The 24000-nt window shown below is 37.4% G+C and overlaps 1 protein-coding gene across 1 annotated transcript in view; it reads left to right on the top strand.

Moving 5' to 3' along the window:
- Positions 1-24000, top strand: part of TSHZ1 (teashirt zinc finger homeobox 1) — a 53713-nt gene that overhangs the window by 15526 nt on the left and 14187 nt on the right. The gene's annotated exons all lie outside the window — the stretch shown is intronic.

Here is a 24000-nt window from a genome sequence, read left to right as displayed (position 1 = left end):
GGGTTATTCTGAAACTGTGTACTGCAATAAATACAGCAGATAGTTTCTCTGTGCCACTTCTCAACATCTGAGCTGCATGGCACCAGCATAGAGGAACTGATCTGATAGGACTCACCATGCTCCTTCTGAAACTTTTCTATCAACTAGAGGAGGCAAGGTGAGGAGAAAGGAAAGTTGATAGCATTTAATGGGGAAAAAAAAAATCCCAAACCTCAAGGTGTCGCTTGCACTGAATAGTTTAATTTCTGTAATATATTTGCCTCAGTCCTACAGCTCAGGAGATGACAAAAGAGTTAAAGCGGAAAATAATCTTTTGTCAAAACAAAGAAGAGCATATTTTCAAAATACAACAAAGTTTTTGCTGAAACAAAACTTTTGTTGCATGTGTGTGCACAGGAGTGTTTTAAGTGCCTGAATTTTATATCTTGATTGTGCACAAAGAATGGGAAAAAGTTATTGTCTCCCCCTCTTCCCCCACCAAATCACTCTTTGTACTTTGCATAGTTCCTACCACACTGAAGTTATTTACAGCATCAGATATCATTTAAAGAGATAGCTAAGGGGACTGTAGCCTCAGCTAGGAACTTTCCAGAAAGGAGTCCTATAAATTAGCCATTGCTCAGGAGTGGCTGTTTTCTAGTCAGGGCTGGTCCTTTCATTTGTCTACATAAGGCTAATTTATTTTTGCAGCCAGATGTGGGCTGACAGCCATCACTCAGAGCTTCCTTCCCCCACTGTTAGGAGGTCGGGAAAACAGTCACGTTTCCCATTTTACAGAATCCCCATCAACATTATTGAAGATGGATGTATCTTTAAAGCAAAGATTGATTGTGGATATCGGAGTTATGGTGTCATTTATCATAGTGAATATTATTTAGACTTGGATTGTACAAGGCTGTAACTTGAGACACAGCCAGGGGAGGGACAATCTGGAAACGAGGATCCATGAACTTTAATGGATGGATGCTTTTTCAAAGCTCCACTCACTATAGCATGATTTACTTTTCTTACAGAAAGGAAACAAGCATTACAGTTTTAAAGGGCCAGCATGCCATCTTGTCCTCTTTAGTGGGTCCTTCACGGACGCATCCGAGACTTAAAGCTGAGACAATAAATAGAGATTGTGTCTGAATGTTATATGTATCTAAGTGCTTTTATGCTAAACATATCTAGGTGCACTTGAGACTCTTGTTTGTGTGAATTACACTAGTTAGATTTTCAGTTGAAGGGATACTGTGGCTGAATAATGCATAATATTGATTATAGAATGCTGTGATCTGAAATTTCAGAAGCTCCAAATAAATTGCATTACCACTAGCATTGTTACATTGCCATGTTTGTCTGTTCTGGGAGAGACAAAGAGCATCTAAACTACATATTCACTTACTGCTTGTGGTATCTTACAGAAGTGGAGCATCTAGAAAATTGCACACATACCTGGTGGAGCATCAACTCTCTTGGTTGTTGAGATGTCAGGAGGTTGGGGCATCACTTTTTTCTGTTGTATCCAGGTGACAGGACAAGAGGTAATAGACATAAGCTGGAACACAAAAAGTTCCATTTAAACATAAGGAAAAACTATTTTACTGTGAGGATGAGGGAGCCCTGGCATAGGCTGCCCAGGGAGGGTGTGGAGTCTTCTTCTCTGGCGGTCTTCAAGACCTGCCTGGACGTGTCTGTGTGACCAGATCTAGATGGACCTGCTTGAGGAAGGGGGGTTGGACTAGACCACCTCTAAAGATCCCTTCCAACCCCTACCACTATGAGCTGCAGCAGACCTCAACAACCTTGTGCACGCCGTGCTTCCGTTCCACTTTTAGGCAAAATTGAGAAATGGAGACCAGGATCTTGCAGGTGAAAACATACCTTGTGTTTTCAGAATATACATTTCAGAAAACTGTTTACAACCTCCTGGAAATCTGAAGGTATCGTTCATCTAAGTGTTATTTCTAATTAGTACCACCAGCATGCCTGCATGCTTTATGAACTCATGAGAATGTTTCATGCTTTGGAACATGACTTTTGATTTTTTTAGAAATTAATTAACTCAAATTCAGAAAATACTCAATTTACTTCAGTAAAGTAAAAAGTTCCTGAAACCAGCACCATAGATCTAGATACATCATGAGCAGGAGTCAAGCACTTTTCACCTACATATTCTTGACAACTCAGTCCCACCTTGAAACTTTCATCCCTTAGCATCATTTTTCCAAATACTTTGTTCGATATCCACCTGCTCCCCAGATGAAGTTGCTTAATTTCCATTTCCGTCTGATTTCTGATTTTCTGATGTCCACTAATACTTTCTGTTTCCCACTGCTTGGGTATTTGAATTTCTTTTTCATGCCTCTAATCATAGCTTGGTTCCTTCTTGCCCTGCCCCTCTTCAGTGGGTCCTGTATCAGTTTGGGAATTACTGTATCATACAAAAAAAAAAAAAATTGCATTGAACAGTAGTTTATTCATGTGGGCTGACATGTATCTACTAAGAAGAAAGTAGCTCTTACCACACTTGTCCCTGGTGAACTCCTCATATGCTAACATTTAAGGCAACACTTCCACTAGGATATACTAAAACTTGCACCAAAGTATCTCCTTGTTGTTTTTTTTTTGTCTTTAAACAAAACCAGAAATCACTTTGCTGCCATAAGCCAAATTCAGGATGAGAGTTTTCATATGAATAGTCAAGCTTGAGAGTTTAAAAAAAATCTAAACAATGGAAACAATTATGAACATCTGTTTTTGAATGCATATGTATTCTGTACATAACAAACAGAGAAATCCTATTATCTAGAACAATAAAAGGGAATTTCCCTTTCTGTCTGAACACTCACTAGGAGGAATATCGTCTTCCATTTAAAATAATGTTTTGGGATTCTTTTTCCCTTCCATTAATGAGATGAAAATGAGGATATCTTTTCTTTTTTTTTTTTTTTTTCCTCTTCCTGATGGTCTAGATTTCAGTTTCAGAGACACTAGTATAAATCCAGAAATCTGTTTTTACACCTGTGCGTCCAAGATCAGAATGCCTCTATGAAGGCCTGCTATATTTATTTATACATAAAACAGTATTTTTCTCTGGCTTGAGAAACATACAAAATATCTTCAAAGAGGAAGCAGTTTATCAAATTCATATTAATCACAGCATCAATAATGTTGACCGGGGTCAAGTCATTACACTAAATATATTGTAACCATTATTAATGCATGTAGCCCAGTGCCATAGCTATGATATAAGGCTGCTGTTTCCTGATTAAAAGCTGTTTGGTGATGCAGAGATTCAATACAGATTCTCGCTGCCTTGTGGTGACTGACAGTAGCTTCTGCTTTCTTCTGACAGTGGAGTATATTAATACGAGCACACCTTACAGAGGGGGCTACAAGAAGTGCAGAATGCAGAAAACAAAAGTGTCTCATTTCAGCAGCCACAACTGTGCATCCATTAGGCAGCCAAATTTATCATGGCACATTATGGAGTGCAGCAAATGTCATGAAAACCATTGTTTTTTAATTTTTTTCCCCGAGAGTCTGAATGAGGTGATTTATGGTAGTTATCCATCTTAAGGGTCATCCATCAACTTTTAGTTGCTAGGCAATCAAACCAACAGCTGTTTGCTTTGAATCAAGCTGAAAAGTTGTCAGTCATCACATGCAGGTATGACCTTAGTGGTTAAAAACATTATCATGCATGCAAAATTAAAGAGATAGTCTTCGTTCTCCCATAACTTGGTTCATTATTTTCCATGAGCAAGACAGGTAGCATTGGCCTCAGTGCTTTTATTTAAGGCAACAACTGAGAAGATCCCAGTGGTGGAGATGCTCGTCATTGCATCACAGAACTACTTGCATGCTTGTGTAGAAGTTCTTTGTACAGAAACAGTTTTTAGCAGGGCAGATTCTGAGATGTGATGTCAAGTTTAGTAACACAGATCTTTTTTAACTCAAACTTGTTGGCACGCTTAGAGTCCAGGGTAGATCTTGGACAGCAACACTGTTGTAAAAGCCTGCTGTTCAGTTGATCTAGTGCATGACTCACTGCTGGGGTAGTATATGGTGCAAGATGTAGTGCAAATGAGGCTAGGATGCTGTTATTGTTTTACTATGTCCCCTTAAAGTAAGGCTAGAGGACACAGTGGTGAAACCTCCTGAATTATGCATACACTGTTTCACCATGTTTGTTACTATAAACAGAGCAATATCACTTGTGATTTGGAGGCACTATATTTGACAGTGTAAGAACAACCTAGATGTAATATGAGGACCCGAATCTGTTTCCATTCCTTGCTTCTTGTCTCCTGTTGAAATTGCTTGCAAGTAGTTCTTCTTTCTATTGTCATTTGGCTCCACTGACTGCCGTTCCCTATTAAACAACTTTGAAACAGCTGGTACTTATGGGTAGATGGATTCTGCAAGGGATTCTAGAAAATACTGAAGAAAATTGGAGATAAATTGTTGAAGAGACAACAGTACATGATTTGTCAATAAGCGTACAGTTCCTAACTTGCTGTTAGTTCATGATACTTGAAAACTGCATGCATCTCCAGTGCTGTAATCTCGAGCAATGGAGCTGCTGGCAGATTGACAGAGATGTAGCAAGTGGTTGAAAATGCTCTGTGTAAAAGTGCAAAGGGGAAGAAGTGAGCCATCTTTGGGAAAAATCTGCCTTCAAGCCATTTTCTACTAGATGAATCCCGAAGACTACCTTCACCTATTGATGAACTGTTTCAAAGAACTGAACCATGACCTGCAGTTGTGGAGGTGGATGTGTTCTGCAGAGGAAATGTTTGTTACCACTGGTTTTGGTTGGTTTGTTTTTTTTTTTTTTAATTTTGGGTTTTTTTCTGAGACCTCAGGGCTTTCTTCAAAATGAAAATAAAACAGCATGTTTTACCATTATGTTAATTCAGACACACTTGCAAACCTGAGGCCAATCCTGGTAAAGATGACACACGGTAGTTGTCGATAAATCTTACTTTCCCCAGACCATATATCTTACTCTGCTATCCTGTGTGAAACAGTAATTGTCTTGTCTTCTCAGGGATTCTGCCATGTGCTAACTAATCATGGTAGGAAAAGACTCCTCATTTTGATAAATCTTTTATAATATTTCAGATTTTATTTACATAATTACCCAATTGTCTTTGTCCCCTTAACGTCTTTGACTTTCATTTGCGTATAAATTTGGCTGTGCACCTATTTATATGTCACTGAAGGTAATAGTGAACAATCCTGTGCCCTTGAAACCACTGTGTCACCTCCACGGGCTCTTCGTGGGCTCCTGTTCACATAACATCTGAGCACCTTCCAAGTGTTAATGTAAAATATATGTGCAAAATACTCCATGTAGTGAATGCACCGATGGGTGATAACCATTTTCATAACATCCTCACCATCATATTTTCACTTATCATGTAGCTCACACCAGGTGGCTTGTTAGCAGTTGCTAATGAGTTTGTTGTAGTGTGGGAGGTTCCCAGGTTGAGCTCTACACTTACTGTTTTGCTCCCTTGCTTGGGCTGTTTCCAAGACTTGTGTATGTATTCCTAATGTTATTTAAAAACACCTCTAACACTTAATTTTGTTCTCCACAAAAATATAGATGCAGAAAAGTGTGAACCAAAGCTTATAATGATGTGTCTATTTCTGTTTGTCCCTTAAAAAACCCCTTAATACTCCTTTCTCCCATCATAGTAATATTTTCTGTATGTCTTCTCAGTAAAATAGATTAGTAACAGTGTAAGTCCGAAATGGATCTCCTGACATCTTTGACTCCATTTACAGCAAGCAAAACCTGCTTTTCTACTCTGTTCTTTTTTAGGTAGTAACTGCTATAGCTGTAGAGAGGGTAAGTTGACGTAGGTTTTACAGGAAATTTAAGGAGAAAATGATCACTTTGAGACAGATAGTCCTACCCTGTCAAGCATTATCCCATCTGTAGTAGAGTAATGAAACTCTTAGTGGGAAAAGGTGGCAGAATCATGTTGTTTGATCAGGTTTAATCTACAAAGTACCTAACCTAGTCCTTTAACCTTTAATATAACTCAGTGGGTAATCCACTTGTCCACATCACCAGAGGGACAAAATGAAGAATTTAGACTGCTGTTGAACAGAATGAATTTCCATAGTGGATCAACCTGATGTTACAGTGATGACACTTGGTAATTTGATAGTTACCACATAACAGGAACAATGCCGTACACACATTAGGTAACTCCATTGGATGCAACAGTAATTACACGACAACTCACTCACTGTTAACACTTTGTCGTCTGATTACCGTGCACTTAACTTGTGTCAGTGATGTAATTAGCACAGGTCTTTCTGCAGTTGAGGTATGTCCAATAGGCTGTGTACTTATTTTTTGGGGATCTATTGGCCTCTGTATTTACAGGGTGGTTGCATTCTATGTAACATGAAAAAATTTTTATCAACTTGCAGAGACCTGCCGCTGTTCTTCTGAATTTTAGTGCTCTCCAGAGCCAGTGGGTTTTGTTTACTAGTGCCTTCCTAGAAAGAAAAAAAAAAAAGAAAGAAAAGAAACTTAAACAAATTTCTAAAATTAGTCTTATGCTTGTATATCTCTGATGGTCCTGCTAGTGACTGCTACATTTAGTTTTACTGAAATGGAATCTTAGAATAAAGTTAATACTCAAGTGATAAGAATGTGATTGAGTAATGTAGTGGGAAGGGCTTTGTATTCAAGACAAATGGAGCATCACATACACTTGGATGATTTTGGCTGGTTTATTTGAATTAGAGGTAGCAGATCACTTGAATATCTAAATCCTGGATTTTCATATTACCTAGATTTCTAAAAAGTCTTTGGCTTTGTGCATAAGTTACGATTATATATATTTGTAAAGTTGCTTTTCTTATTTTTGATTTGAGAAATACACATTTTGTTCTCTAGAGTCTTTGAGTCAACATCAGAGCCTGTTCAGTTAGACCCTGTTTAGAAGCACTGAACACAAGACTCTTCCCTCAAAGTATACAGTCATGATGAAGAATAGAGAGTAAAGAGAAACACTATAAAGATGAAATCTTGTAGAAGACTTTGTAGGGCAAGATGTGTAGTCCACAACCTACGAAGCTTTCTTCAGTGCTCTGTCTCTCACTAAATCGCACTTACTCCTCTAGATGAGGCAGCTTCCAACTAACAGGTTTCCACTGATAGCCCATGATGAGCTGCTTTTTTCTCATGCTTTCTTGTGAAGATTACCACTTGCATGCTTTCTGTTAAAGACAGTATATGGTATATGATTTATATTGTATTTTGCTAAGTAACATCATACTTTAAGAGTACTTCTTCATTTTAACTTTTAATTTACTTCATTAATGGTCAAGTAGATGGATTAGAAATTTAATTGGATGATCAAATAAACATGTCATGCAATCCATTGTCTGTCTGGGACAAGGTAAATTTTTATCATTTTTCTTTCTTCCCTCTTATCCCATAAGTAGTCAGCAGCAACTGCTTTTAGTAGATCCTGATGAAGTACGGTTCCCTTTTTCAGGTGAACGGCCCAGTGTTTAGTTTCTATGTGGAAACCCCTCCTTTATGTATTGTACTTCCAACTTAACTGTTGCTTGGATCAGATAAATCTTTCAAGATCTATTCCTCTGTATGTATTTTCTGCATGGAAAGAGCACACAGAAATAAAATATTAGTATATGGAAATAGGACTGAACCCAGATCACCCCTGTAATGCTTTCTATTTGAAAAAAGAATCCATTTTCTTCTTTTAACTCCTCCTAGAGAGAATTTCTAGACTGGTGAATGCCACATGTAGCAGTTTTAGCGAAAGTTCAGCAAAATGTATAGTCTCTGTAATTCTCTTCCTCCATACAGTGCCACCCTGCCCTTTTCCATCTTTCTAGGCCTTTCTAGGTCGCATGTTTGTATTTTATATGCATCTTGCCAAAGCCCTGTGAGTTTATGGTGCTGTCAGTGCTGTGGTACCTTTGCAGAGACCAAAGATGTAGCAAACATAGCTGTGAAAATTTGTTACTACCACCACTGTTTGCTGCTGCCCTTCTGCTGAAGGCTACTCTTCCCACAGCAGTGGGAATAACCCCTCCTGTCATCAGAGCACATCTCCAGATGCTTCTACACAAAGTCTCAGCTTCATAGTGTGAATCTGCTTTTGCTGACAGTCTACACCAAACACAGCTAGACTTGTTCTGAGAAATGAGGAGAACTTTAGCTACCCTCTTTTCACAAAGTAAATGCAGTTCCTTGGAAGTACTTTGTGCCTGGGGAGCAGTGTGGCTGCTATACAGGCATACAGTGAAATGTTCTGAAGTGACACGTTTCCTTTAGGAACTTGCCATTCTCTAGTTAGAGATGCAGTATTTGCCAGGCCTGCCAGCATTTAAATAGTTTGAATGTCCCTCGCACCAGTAGTTCATCTGATCAGCCTTCATCTTTGCCTAGCATGCTAGCTACTGAGGATAGATCTGTTTGTAAGTTTTCCTTATTTCCCAAAGAAAACTATCTCAAAGAAATTTTCTTCTTTTGAAAACAAGATGACTTGGACTTTTTCTAATCCAAGATTTCTCTCTGTGATACTGATTCTGGAGCACCAGGGATCTGCTACTTTGCTACTCTTTCTGCCACTTTTTAATTTCAGCAGGTGAGTTGCTGAGATTTTCAGTTGTGATGTACAAGTTCAAGGATGCAGTGATGGATGGTAAGCTACAGAGGGGAAGGTGTAAAATGGGTTGGAGAGCATTCATAGTGCAAGTCTGATGTAGCCTAGGACTGAATGGCTAAATTCAGATTTCCTTGAGTTTTTCCTATGATATATACTCATCACAAGTTTCCTGTGTGAGAAAACAACTTTTGCTATTCTATTAGAGTGTATGCGTTGCATTTTCCATTGCTCTTCTCAAGACATCTGAATAAAGTTCTCTGAAAGCTTAGGTGAAGCTTACATGATGTCATGTGTACAAAAATTGATCTTTTTCTTGATAATATGTTTTGCTGAGACCCTTTCTCTTCTTGTTAAAAAGTCTGTACCTCGATCTCCCATTTTCCTGTTTTCATTGGCTTTTCCTTAGTGTAATTTCACTTTCTTCGTTAGTGTTGGACATGATAAACAACTGGATGAAACAAATCAATGAACAAATATGTTCCCAGAACCTCTCTTTGTTCTCTTTTTTTCTGAGTAATAGAAGTGGTAAAGAAAGAAATCACTGTTCTTTCATTAGTTTCCATTTTTGTCTGCACTTCTGGGGCATATTATCTGTCCTGATAAAAGTTTGTGGGCAAGTGTGAATCTATTTATGTATAAGAAACTTGTGAATAAAATTGGGTAGGGTGGTAGTAAAACATCTTCTTAGTTCAGTGTATTGTGAAGCACAAGGCCAAAAGCTGAATGATTCTACTCCTCGAGAAAGGTGTGTATACAACCACATGCATCTTATGGACAATTTATTGCATTTTGATTATTTTTTTAAAGCTTGTGCAGGTTGTAATGGGAAAAAGAAATTGCCTTCATTCTTATTTTCTTCTGAAGAGGCTCTGCTACACAAGCCAGGTCGATTTCAGGGCTTCTGCACAAGTTTGCTGAAACTGCCAGTTGAGACTAAGAAGATCATAACATGATTCCTCTGAGTTATGCATATGCAATTTGGGGTTCCTCCTTTGCAGCCAATGGATTCACAGCAGCATCAGTGTCAAAACAGTGGAAGCACGAACAAAATCAGATTTACAGGATCTTTGAACTCCTCAGTGATTAATGAAATTCTTAATTCTGAAAGTGTGACAGGGGGATAATCTTCACAATATTCCCCCCCTGCATTCTGTGGGTGGAGGGATTTGAAGCCAGCAGTGGAAACTGGGGATCCTGACCTGTTCCTTTATAGAAATTTGCTTGTTTGGGCTGGAATCCCCCGAGTAAATCCCTTCTCATTTTCCTCATGCACCTGTACCTCATGTTTCTGTAGCTGGAGGAGATCCTTCATGCTGAAGAGTTAAACTCTACTTCCACCATTCAGAATCTGGCCAAGAACCAGAATATTCCCTTACTTTAAGATAGTCCTGAAGGAACAGTGCCAATTCCCAGTAGTTTCAACATTGCTCTTGAGGACTGCGAATTAGAAGAGCTCTACTCTGTTTCTATGCCTTAACTTTTGCACTTGTAAAATGAAGTTAGCAGTAGTTGCCTTTCTGTGTTAAAGACTTTGAGATTTATTTACAAAAGAGCATAGTATAAAATGCCAATATGACAATCTTGTAACAGCATAGAGTATCTAATGAATACAAGAAGATAGTCTCAGTTTTGGTGTCTGCTGTTTTTTTCCCAATAAACCTCAGTGTGAAACTGCCCACGCAGCAGTTTTCATCTAGCGACTGCTATATATACCAGTACAGGTATCATGTAGTTTTCAGATCTGCCAAAATCTCTTTAGACACCAAGCCATCACCATGGCTGAGAGTTTACGTTCCTGAATAAAAGTTAGACAGATCAATAATTACTGTAGTGGGTCTGGTCTTTTGTTGTTAATGGTTGGTAATATGTTTTTTTAGAAAGTAGTGACTATGCTTTTTATTATATGCATTATGACCAGCTGTGCAACTGGGACTTTCAAGGCACTTTGTGATTTTGTAGTTTAGTGAGAGCGAGTGAGTACAAGCTGCAATTAATAAGTTGTGGAGAGACCAATTGTTGCAACTGAAGTGGTGAACTCATGTAGTTAACCCAAAAAGATTGGGAAGCAGTGACCTAACTATCACCCCATGGAGAATGAGACTGGTCTTAAATTTGTGAAATATCCCTGTTTTACAACAGTGACTTTAAGAAAGAATTCTGTTAAAAGTTAATGGAGGGGTTCCAATGTAACCCTATTAGATTCTTCCTCCATTAAATGACTGATACAGACTTTTAATGGGTGTTTTAACTAGGCATTGTTATGAAAAGGACTATTGCACAAATTAAAACTAGGCCCATAACCAGTGAAGAGAAGCTGGATTTACTCCTCTGCCTTTGGCATGGGGGAGTCTGTATATGTTTGTGTGTGCATCTGAAGGGATGGAGAAAATGGTGAAGGAGAGGACAACAGTAGAAATATTAATTAGAAAATATGAATAGAACATTACATTTTCGGTTCTAATGTTGGCCAGTGAAAATATTGTATAGGTAACATAAGTAAGACACACTGTGATTTTCATCTACTCAACACGTTTAAGACAAGGAAGGGGGAAAAGGTCTCCTCTCAAGAGCTGCAATAGTTCTTCATGTAGTGATCCAGTTTTGGATAACATTTTTATGCCAGCATAAGGCCCAGTCCTGGGAGATACTGCATGTTGTCAACTTCCATAAAGTTGAGTGAGAGGAGAGTTGTGGACTTGCTTCTTATAGGGCCTCTTATAGGACATCAAACTCATCTAGTGTAATTCTGATTCTGGGCAGGTAGCGGTATCTGCTCTGAATACAAGGCCACAGTTTTGCACAGCTGCAGGAAAAGTGGTTTGTGGTAGAGTCAATATAAAAGGTAGTTGATTTGGAGCTGTCCTCCATCTCCTGCTATGATGGCAGTATGAAGAGTTTACATGGCGAATAGAGGATTTGACATTCTATTTCAAAATAAGATGTTGGCTTGGTGTTGTTTTATTTTGAAGTTTTCTTTTAAAAGGAATCAGAGAGAGAGTTTGCTGTCTCTGAAGTTAAAGCCTATGAAATTCTGGTTTCTAACATACTTTTCCTTTCCCATGCAGAGTGCATGCCTTTCTGTAGTGCCCCTGCAATGACCTTCTCTCTAACCTGGATAGATTACCCATGAGAGGTCATTTGGTTTCCATCCTTGTGTAGCCACGGTCATCTCATTTAAAGGCACCCTGCCACATTGTTCTGTAAGTCCCCTCTGTGATACAGTGACAGTTTGATATTCTGTTAGCAGCTGTTATCTTAGTTATTTTCCTGGTCTTCCCAATGAGTGAAAACTGTGTTAAAAAAAACACCCTAAAAACAAACCAAAAGGAAGACTGCATCCCACATGCAAACAAATGCTGTGCGCATGTGGGGCAGTAGTTGTATATTTGGAGAGATGTCTTTATGCAGGGGACATAAAAAAGTATGGTGTTTTGTTGTTCAACCAGAACCAGCTAAATTTGCATCACAGTGTTTTCCTCCAGAATACTCATTGAGATACTTGTTTTCCTTTCCCCACTTTTAGAAGTTCCTACTTGTAGGGCTCCCTTTTGACTTGCCCAAATACTTCCTATTGAGGTGCTTTAGTACATCTCAAAATGCTCTTTCTGGCTTGCTTAAATACTGGACATTATCACTATACATTGTTTGATCTGATATGTTCCAGTGCATTGCCAGTAGTTTCTAGCAAATCTGCTGGTACATGCTGCTAACAAAAGGAAGGTTCAAAGCTGGTGATGGCCCCCTTGAAGACCTTGGCACCTAGCCTACTTGAATGTCACAGGCTTCTAGTGAAGATTGTCAGTTCAACTGAAATGACTTGAAACCCTTTTTATTTTGTGACGTGTGTTATTGACCACTAGAATAAGAACATCTGAGTTTTTGCCTCTCAGTTGTAGTAAAATCTTCAGACTTGGCATAAACTGCAGGGTGTTTTTTGAGAAGGCGAAGGCTAGATCTTTCTTCTCCAAGGCACTGAACTAGTTTAATTGAAAGAACAATTTGATTTGCTGCTGTAGCTGCTACTACAGTAAAATAGCTTGGAATGCTAGCAAATTTTTACTTCTTTCACCCAAACCAAGGATTTAATACTGGCAGGTGAACTTCTGAAGGCTGCTATCAAGTATACAGAGACAATAACTGTCTTGGAGGTGTAACTTTGTCAATATTTTTTGCCTTGGGCCAAAAAACATTCACAATAATGGAGTGCTAAAGCCCTGCTCCGAAATGTTGCAGCTAGAGAAAGGGGAATTTATTCCAAGTTTTAGAGCACAGTGTTTTGGTAGAATGTGTGCTTTCTTAATCATCCTTATGTTGAAGCATCAAACATCAAGATATTTTGGAGACACTTCAAGGCATGCTTCGTGTTGAGTGAGAGCTGCCCTTATACTCGAGGTCATGCAAAGCTGGCAACATTATTGTCCTTAATATTATGTTATCATGCATGTTTGAGTAAAAATGTCTCTTCCTGTGCCTTGCAACTTGACCAGTGGATTGGGTTTTTTTTGTTTATTTTTAAATATCTGTAATGTGACAGGGGAGAAAAAATTTCAAATTACAATACTGAGAAATTAAATAGATGTTTATAAAGCTACTTTGTTTCTTTCTGAAACGATTATGAGATGATAATCATAAAATGATTTGGAGAATAGATAACAGAAGACTCTTGGGACTGTTCTTATAATGTGTATATTTTATAATGCCATAAATAGCAAGCCAACTAAGCTCTTACAAACTTATTTTATTAATGCACACAGATTTATAACTATAATTATTAAGCCCAGGAATACAGACAAATGCTGCTTGTTTGGAAGCAGGTAAAGAATTAAAGAAGTCACTCTTAGGTAAAAGCAAGCAAGGGGGAGGGACCCCTCTGCTGTGGAGTGGGGCCAGGCCCAGTGTTGGCTTTACCCTGGTTAATGCTGCAAATAGACTGTGCCAAATTCTGCCTCTTCACCTCCATTCAAAAATTAGCACTAACAGTAGGAGACAATATCTCTTTTGAAAAAAAATACTAGGTGCCTGGGTCTTGATTCCCCCTTTGATGGGCACTGGTTGAATTTTTTGCACTGCGCAAGTACAAGAGGACCAAGGTTTGGTAAGACACATGGAAAAAGCTCTCCTCTATTGATCTAAGCTCTGGCAGTAAACTAAACTCCAACACTCCCAGCCTTTAGCAGTGTCTCTGATGCCAGCATATGAATGCAGAAGTAAACAAAAAGGGAACACGTTCATTTCAACTGTTTTCAATAATCAGCAAATAAATACTGGTAGATAGTATTTTATAAATTAAAACACAATACAAAACAACCAAAAAACCCAACTCCAGCCATCTAAAAAAAACCTTTAGAAACCAATCTTTCTTTTCCTTAAGTATTGTAAGGCAGAATTAAACCAATTTGAGATTAGATGACTATATTTTTCTAAAGGCAAGATAAGTCCTAACATAAGCCTTAGATGAAGACTGTGTTAGTTTTACTGAGTTGCAGTACTGAAATTATTTCAAAAGCAAGGTTATTTTTAGGGAGCATCGTTGAAACAAGGTATTTGGTTTATTGTATATTATGTTTCAACCAGCTTAAGAAACTCTAGCTTTTTGTAACAGTCTCTGATAGTTTTGGATGGCAGTCCTTTTTATGGGTGGCTTCTACATAGTTAATGAAGTTCACGTCTCTTTTGCAACTGCAAATTGGTCTCCGTGTGTTCTAATGTGTATATGTGTCCTGTTGACAAGTATATTAGCAATGTCAGAAAGACAGTAACTTCATTTCTCAAAGGTTAAGCATAAACTTTTCTTTAAATATATGAGTATTCCCAGGGTATGTTAAAATTGTTCCTCAATACTAAGCAATTCGTTTGAAATCTGCACCCTTATCTCAGATTTGTGTTTTGAGATTAATTGCAAGAAAGGAAGATCCAGACCTTGAGTGACAGTCAGCTTTCCGATAAACAGAGAAGTTTGCCATAGAACTCTATGGCATTTTTGTATAGATAAAACAGGCACTATGGTGTAAGGAGCTTGAATGGGGAATGTTAATCTAACTGGATTCTGGTGTCTGGTTTAAGACTGTATGAAATATCTGGAGGTCTTCTGGCTATAAATGTTCTCACATCCAAAGAGTCAAGAAGTGCATTTTATTAGATATCCAAGGTCTTCTACTTTAAAGGTAACTGAGTATGTGCTATGAATCTTTCATAATATGTACACTATCGTTATTCTTAAGTTGTGGAATATCTACTAATGCAATGTTGTATTTTTCTTCGGATAGATAGAACCAAGTAATAAAATTTAGATTTTCTTTTCCATTATAGCTACAAAATAGTGCCATGTATATGTATAGTATTTGCTGTAAGCAGGTGGGGGACTAAAATAGTTTTTTCAACTAACTTGCTTGTTTACCATTTCTGAGATAAGAATTAATATTCTTATCATTATTGCTGAGAAATGAGCATCCTCTGTAGTTTCATGACCTCTTGTATTTTAGTATTTTAACACACTTGCAGGGTTCTCTGTTTAAATAAATTCATGTTTGGATCCAACCCTCATGGATTTGCATTTTTCCATCCACATACATGATAATTTTTATGAAAAGACCAAACAGCAAAAGGCAAAGCCTCGAGGTCTCCCTGCACATTTTAGGGAAGATTTAACAGCAGGATGACATAGTGAATAAGGGCCTGCTTCTGTGATTTGCTCAGTACCTCCTATGATTTACCCTTGGTGACAATAAGGGCAGGCAGTATTTTGCAGACGATATGCATCCCATGGTAGGAGTGAGTCCTAAGAGTTTTACAATACACACTGCGAGGCAGCCACGGAAATTTTAATCTAAACAAACCTGCACTTTACAAACCAAAAGGAACAAACATGCTTTATATCTTGGCCTTTGGGTATTTTTGTGGGACTTTTTTTTGGGATTTTTTTTTTGTTTTTGTTTTTAAATTCTAAAAGCTGATGTAGGTGCTCCTGTACTGCACTGAACAGCACAGAGTAAGTCACTCAGCCCTGGCTGAAGTGCTGGGACCTGGCCAGGACTACCCTGTACATATGCCTGTGCACGCTCTCCTTACCAAAAGTCTTCCACTACAGGCACTGGGTGAGGACCGGCTCTGCCCCAGTAGCAGGAGCAAATGTACTGCCTGACTGTGCCTATCCTACTCCTCTGCTTTACCTGTAACCTCATACGTTCTTTTCCTTGCAAAACAAGAAGTTTTCCTTGCAAACCAAGAAGTTTGTAGATGCTGAGATCAAGCTATTAAAATGAACCAGTATTTGAGCTTTTCAAGCACGAACTAACAACTGATGAAAACACCTTTTCTGTTCATTTCGTTTAATGCTTCTCCACAACCCACTCAGGCTAAAATAATTGTACAAAAATCCAACATTTCCTTTGGAGCAAGGAGATGATTTTCCTCATTCTCTCTCCTTTCACATAGAGGTTTTTAAACATCTAGGGTTAGACAGCTCTGATGAAAGCTGTTTCTCAAATGTTTGTGAGGCACTCATTTTACATTATCAAAACTTATCCTCTAATCTTCTCTACTCTTTTCAGCCTGGTTAGGGGAATAGTTGCTGGATTTCAAAGATGCATTCAGTTGGCCAAATTCTTTCCTTTTTTATACTCATGCTATATCAGGAGAACCTATGAGTTTGTAGCTGTGTTAGTGAACATAGAGCTGGATTTCGCCTTTATCTGTTTTACTTTATGCATATGCTTTTGCAAAGCATATTGAATTTACTCACAGGTGTTAGTTATGAAAGCAATATTTTTTCTTCTTCTTCATTGATTTTGGTAGTTCTAGGAACATTTGCTTGTACATGGACAGCTTGCTCCTGCTGTTTCTCCTGCTCTTTTCCAGATACAAAGTCACATGAGAAAAAGAATCACAGCATGATTTTGTGGTACTACTTTTTGGTTAGCTATTGCTGTATTTTCCACAGGTGTTCCATATGGTGAAAAATGTGACTAAACTGAAATATCAGAGGTCATACATCCACAGGGAATAATGATTTCTGGCCATAATGCTAACAATAACAATACTTAGCTGGGACACTATAAATAAGAATCTAAATTAGAAGTACTCTATGTCTGTTTAGATGTCTATTCAGCATTGAGATTTGTCATCTTATTAAGACATGGCTGCACTATAAAAACATTCAAGAAGTAATGTTTTCATTGGTATATGATTATAATGTCCATAAACCTCTGAGACATCGCCTGCTGTAAAGTTGATGAAAAACAAAGATGGAATTAAGGAAAACCCCGAGCTCTTTTAACAATTCATGCCTGGCTCCAACATTATGCATGTTATTTCTCTAAAGAAAGGCTCACATACTCATCTAACCAAAAAAAGATACTTCTTTGGATAAGTAAGTGCATACACGTGATCTGAGTTTCTTACGTTCGGGCAAAGATGACTCTGGTTTGATTCAGAACATTTCACCTGCCTAACTAAGCTCTGACTATATAATCAATGGGGAAGTTAGACCTTCTTAGACTGAATTAAGTTCCAGGTTTATCTGTGCTGTTACTGAGGGATGTTTGGGCATTAATGTCATTAATAACAGTGTTTAAAATGAAATAAAATGGGTGAAATTATAGCCACAAAATTTTTGGTAAGCATTATAACGTTTTAATGTTAATCTGAAGCAATTAAAGTCCAGATCTCAAAACAGATGAAAGCATTCTACATTTCCAGTGTTAGGGAGACAAGTTAGTTGAAAATGGTTTCTGAAAAAAACGCAAACTATTGATTGTGTTATTTGTGATCTTGGGCATTATGAGCGTCTTAAATTCTATTCTATTTTCGTGTCCTTTAAACAAATACGCAAACAAAGACATAGACAAAGTGCAGGAACTTATTGCTGCTTTCACTTAATGATGGTGTTCCATTGCAGCCTTCTTGTGGTTATGGTTACTGAATTGGGGGTCATGGAACATAAAAGAAAAGTGACAAAAGGTCATGTCTTTTGAAAAAGAAAACAAAAAGTTGTAAATAGAAGACTACTGAAAATTAAAATTGAAAATTAAAGTTGAAAAATAATGTGATAGAACTTTTTCTGAAAACGCAGTTAAATCTGATGTTATTATTTAAACTGCAGCACTGTGAACAGTGGCTTTAATTGAGGGAATAAGGAATTTTATTCCTTTCCATTCTCATTTGTTTCTTGGTGTCTTCTGTTGATGTTTCTCACTATTTTTTTCCAGTATTATTTGCTAAATATGACATTTTACTTACCTTGGTCGAGATCTTAGAGACCTCTGTGTGGCTTCACCATTTTAGCAATTTCACAAGTAAATCACCAATCTTTGTGCAGAAATATCAGAGTTTACATGAAGACAGCAGCATTATTTTTATGGTAGAAAGAGTAGGTTTATACTGGATGCTTGGATTAATACATCTGTAGGCATGCATACAGTGTACACCGGTTCGTATCTTTCTTTTTAATTAGCACTTAGTAGTTTTTATTAAAGCAATGTGTTACAGAGGGTTTTTGGAAGCACAGTGGTGAAATCTGCATTCTTCAATATGACATTTCATTTTATGGACATACGTTATTTGTGCATGTGTAAAATAGGGATACATTGATACTCTTTTGTTAAATCCACATAATTAAACATTATCATCTATTTACCGATGAATAGATGTGGTCTGTTTACAATATCAAAGATGTATATAAAGCACCTAGCTATAGTCAAAGCTCTAATTAAAATATGTCATTGTTTGTCATGATTTTAAGGCGAGAATTAAAAAATGTTGCCAAATTAATCTTCAATCAAGAGTTCATTAATTAGCTAACCTTCTTTAAACAAGTTGCAGTTTACTGACAGCTAAAGGACCATTTAAATGAATTCCTGATTGTATCAATCAGACAAAGGAAAAGAATTAGATTTGCAGCTCTTTTGCAGTAGTTACTGCAAACATTTTCCCAACATTTAATGCACACAATGGATGTTAAACTATTTTACAATGATGAATCCTTTTTATTACTATCCCAAACTCTGTTACTTCTTGCTGTATATCAAGAGGAAATGTATAACACTGCCAAGGTTTCATGATCCTGAACAGAATATTGCAGAGGAATATGCTTTATAACACAGTAATAAGCAGTTGCTTGAAATAACATCATAATTTTCCATGAGAAAAACATTTTGAGCAAATTATTGATTATATAATAGTCTTTAGTAAAATTTACTTGGCTCTGCTGTGAATTTTAAAATATGAGGGCTTAAGTGGTCAGGTACTTTTTTACTTGCAACATAAAATTTCTGGACCTGTAGACTATCTGGAGATGTCTGCCACAGAAGTGACAAAGATTTTAGTGCCAGATAAGAGTGTATTTCTATGTTACTTTAGTGCAAATAATATCTATCTAGACCTATCACAAGGCTTATAAAAGAAGTTTAGAATGGTTCATAGAAGTTAATACATGATTTGGCGACTTCTTTTGTGATAAATAGGTAGGATTGTCATAGGGTTTTTTCATGTATTCAGTCTGCATGCATGCCTTTTGTGGTTCTGTGTGAACATGTGTTTTCTGAAAAGTACGGTCAAAATAACAGTCTCTATTTACTCTTGCCAAAAGTTCTCCTTCTAAACTTTGTATAAACACACATGTAGTTAACATTTGGGTTGGTTATCTTAGTGAAATAAGACAGTTTGAATTTTTTGGGGGGAGTGGAACAGTTATTTAGTCAGTAGATTCATACATTCAAAACTCTTTAAAATGAAAACATTAATTAAGGCCGAGAAAGACTGCACATCAAAGCACTAAGTGACATATTTCATATTATGACATCTCAAATATTTACAAATTGAACAGCCACGGTGATATTTTTCTTCCTCATCTAAATTTTTCCATTTGTTTTGCATTATATACACTGGTATTATTAACCAGTTATCTGTAACTGATACATTATTCGAAGTTATTGTCAAATACCTTCCTATCTTGTTTGTGTAAATTACAGAAGTATGTTAAAACACAACTTAAGTATTTTTCTGACCAATATGGCATTGTACATCTTTGTTATCATCTGCAGTGAGACAATAACCTTGTTCAGCACTGTTACATCTGTTAAGTCTATCCTGCCAATTAAACCACAGAGCTGGTGCGGGGTTTTTTCTTAGTCAAGGTGTTTATATCAACATTTCATACAGATACAGTAATCCAGTGTGAAGGGTTTTTTTTCTCTCTGTGCTGATTTGCATATGCATGTCAAATCTAGCTATGCCTTTTTTTTTTTTTTATGGTATTGAGGAAAACAAAATGACCTTTACTGAAGTTCTTAACAGTTCTTATGTTCAGAATTTTCAGGTGGGGAGAAGAGCTTGGAAAAGCGAGTGTTTGCTGATTACGCCAGTGGTGCTCGCAACAGTCTGATGCAGTCTAATACGCTAAAACTCTCTATGCCTTCCTGTTATAATTGCATCTCTGCTCAAGGCTACTATAGTTAGGCTACATTAAATCTCATTGTCAGTCAGGCTGCATAAGGCTCAGGAAGCTCATGGGCTGGAGCTGGGCAATGTGATCTTCCTCAAGAGCAACTTCCACTGCTACTTGCTTGTCTTCTCTCAGACTGCCACATTACTGTGTACATAATGGACACCCCTTACATAAATTATGTAACTTGATTTCTCCCCCTGTCTGACAGACATGATTTGCTTAAAAATAAATATGAGCCTGGTAATCTAGGTTGCCCATTCTCCTTTTAGCTAACTGCACGTGTTATTTATTGTACTGAACAAAAAGAAAAAGCAAAAAGTCACTAATTCAGTTACCAACCAACAGACAGCATATATGTAGGAGATGAATCATGTATACTTAACATGTGTGATAAGATTTTGGAGCTTTCAGCGGGGCTTCTATCAAAATAATTATCTAAGCAATTATCTGTGCTGTTCAGCTAACTTTTGTATGCAATGGTGTTTCTATGCTTTTGTGTTCGTCAACCTTACTGCTTTGAGTTCTCTTAGGAACTATTAGACTGACAGTTTTCAAATTGTGCAGAAAAGACAAAGAAAGAGAAAAGGGCTTTTTATAGAAAATTGTGCCTATATTACAGGTAGTTAATAAGTATTAATATCATAAAAAAAAAATCAATGGGTTAAACGCAGTTGTATGATTTTTAACTGGTACATGGATTTCAATCCTGTGCAGTTTGCCTGCATTTTCAGGAGGTCATCTTTAAGAGTCTCACCACTGCAGTTCTTTTCCTCCCAACCACAAGGCTATGTATGAAAAAGAAAGGACAAGCAAGCCCTGATTTACCATGCAAAATGTGGATTTTGCAAACAGTGTTCTTGATCCTGACGACTGATACAAGCAGAAACATAAACAAACTGTCCCTGAAGAATGCACTTCTGGATCATTTTGTTATTCAACTCTAAAGTAATAAAAATAATAATAATAATAATAGTTTTTAGTGTTGTGGCTTGTTGCCTTTTGCATGTATATAAAATTAGATATATTTTAATTCTTGTCTCTTCAAAGGATACTTGCAGATGCCGATGAATTGCCTAAGCTTCAGGCAATAGTAACCGTTTAATTTTGTCTACAGTTAGAAGAGTGCCTTGTAATGATTGCATAGTTTAAAAAGACAAAAACTATTCTGTGTGATGATTTGTGTGGTTTTCAGTCTTCTTATATTGTTTTAAGCATGTGGGCTTTGTCTAGCGGTAACCTTTGTGTTATGCAAAGGAAAACCTTGCAAGGAATAATACAGTCTTTAATTAAGAAGTTAGCTACTTTGTCAACGACAGCTTTCTTGTAGTGCACCGTGAGTGAGAAGGACAGTTTATGGGTAGGAAACTCCACTAATACATTTAGATTTAGTGGTTGCAGCCTTCTTCCCAGTTACTGGCAAAGCCTTGAGAAAAGTAAACCATGTGCTTTTGTACTGTCATATTTGATTTGGACTATATTCTCACTGTTGTTTGAAGCTAACATGAAATGCAGTGTCTGCATGACCCATTTTAGCAGCCCATTATCATAATTTCACTGTCGTATGGCCACTGAGTTAATGTACTTACAAATGACAGAGAAAGTGTGTTACACGACCTTAGGGTTTTCAAAAATTTAATGACGTAGGAGGTCGTATTTCAAAGAACTGTTAAAGAGCAGGGTTTTGGGGGATTGACTTCTGGCTTGCTTTTTTTTTTCCACTTCACCTGTAAGTGCCATAGCTTGTAACAACAAGGAGGTATCTTTTTTCTTTGATAGACAAAAGTACTAAAAGTTTAATAAGTTTAAGCTTTTTCAAGCTCTGGATTTTATCATTAGCTTAATAATATTGAGCAATGTAAAAGTCTCAATACAGTCTATTGTATTTTTTTTTCCTTTTTTTCATTTTCATTCATTCATATTCCTGGCATAATCAAGTTAAATTGTCTCTTGTATTTATTTTGCCCATATGGATTTTGTTTCTTTGTTTCTTAGTTTATTTTGGTGTTTTTGAAAGGAATTATTTTGAATGAAAACAGGAAAGCAATTATGCTTCCGGGATTTGCTACAATGGGTCTACCTTCTGGTTGATCGTGTGATTTGATGTGATACTACAGGGAATAATTTTGGTTTGAAAAAGAATCTTTTTTAAAAAAGGCTTTCTTAATTTGAGCTTAAAGCAGATCTGAATGTCTGTGTTAATTTAAGCAAGTGACATTGGTATCTTATCAGTGCACAGTGTCCCCATACTTCCCAAATTTTATGGTGTCATGAACTTCTGTTGCTAAAACCCACCACAGTGAGTGATTGATGTTTCTTTCATCACAGAAGGGGTTACATTGAGGGTAAACCACAGTGGCTATGATATATATCCAGTAAATGAGGAAATGGCAGGAAAAACCACAAACATGTAGTCCAAGTGGCATATCCTCACCTTTTCCTCATAAAGTTAGGTATTGACACCAACTGCCTTATCTTTCCCGTACCCTTGTGAAGTTGGAAATCCTGTAGGCAGCACTCTGCTTGAAAGGCCTCTCCATGGTTCTCTTGCTTGAATTAGAGTTTGTACAAACCACTATTTTTCTTTTTCCATAGAAGTAGACAGAAGTCTGGCTTATTGTAACAAAAAATAACCGACTGAACCAACATTTGTTGTTATTTATATATTCTCTGCACGTGAAGCTATGTGACAAGTAGAAGGAATCCCATCATTTTATGTAAGGACTTAGTTGGCAATGGTGGAAACATGAAGTGGAAAAAGGATCTACCTAAGCACTATCTCCTTTGCCATTCAAAGGCCAAGTGATTTGTGACTCTCGAGTTGGGTTCACTCGTGCAGGCTTGCATAGGTGACCCACGGTAGGTTGCAGTGTTGTTGTGTGGTGTGGTAGATGAGTTGTGGGAGCATTATTTTGACTTGAAAACCTTATCCAAGCAGAAGTCTGAACAAGGGCTGGAGGATGAATCAATATTCTTTACTTAACCGGTGTTAGAAATCTTCCAGCCTCTGACCCTACTGAGAGAGTTTTATTTAAAATTACTAATTTTTGAGAAAGCTCCTGAATGGTGTCTTAATAGGCTAATACACCTTGAATTTGTTTGAAGATAAAATGTGATTTCCATGTATGCCTAGAAATTGCTGCCTTAAATAAATTTTAGAACTCGAGACAGTTGTCTTTAAAATATTTCCTGGTTTTCTGTCTGTATAATTTCATAGCAAAAATGAATAATAATGTAACAATAGCAAAAACAGTAACACCAGAATTTATTTGCTGAGTTTTACATTGTAAAATTGCTTTGTTACTTGTTTTTCTCTGGCACTAAGGGACTGCCCTGATTTTACACCCAGGCAATCCCATTGATTTCAAATACAATCTAAAGGGGTGATCTGCTTATAATAGAGGGCAGAATTTGACTTTCATTGCTGGATGTAAGTGACGGCAGAACTTAACTTTAAGGTCTCAATCCTGCAGGAAACCCCTGAGTGCAACTCTGTTGAAGAACGTGTCTATGCTTTTAACCCTAAATAAGATTCCTCTGCTCATGCGTTATATTTTGCACAGCACTTAGGCACGTGCTTAAATTTCATTAGCACCAGTGTGCCGAGGCACTTTGAGTCAGGATGCGTGTGCAGCTTCAGGGACAGGAGTGGTTTGGCCAACTTCAAAGGCCTGAACCATGTGGTAGGTGTACCTGACCTGAGCGTGGTGGGACCTGCTGCCTCTGAATGTCCTGACCCTCCCAGACTGTACTCCTTCAGCAGCTGGTGAGGCTCACTTCTGCCACTTTCTGTTTCTGCATGTCACTTGCTCTTTCTCCTAGGGTCCCATTTTGCAAAAATCCAGTTATTGCTGGTTTAGTGAGTGCTGTGAATTCAGGTGGTGTTTGGTTGCTCTCACTTAAAAT

The sequence above is a fragment of the Colius striatus genome, chromosome 4 (assembly GCF_028858725.1).
Source record: "Colius striatus isolate bColStr4 chromosome 4, bColStr4.1.hap1, whole genome shotgun sequence".
Classification (NCBI taxonomy): Eukaryota; Metazoa; Chordata; class Aves; order Coliiformes; family Coliidae; genus Colius; species Colius striatus.
Note: the sequence above shows the minus strand (reverse complement) of the source record. Positions and strands in the feature narration are given on the sequence as shown.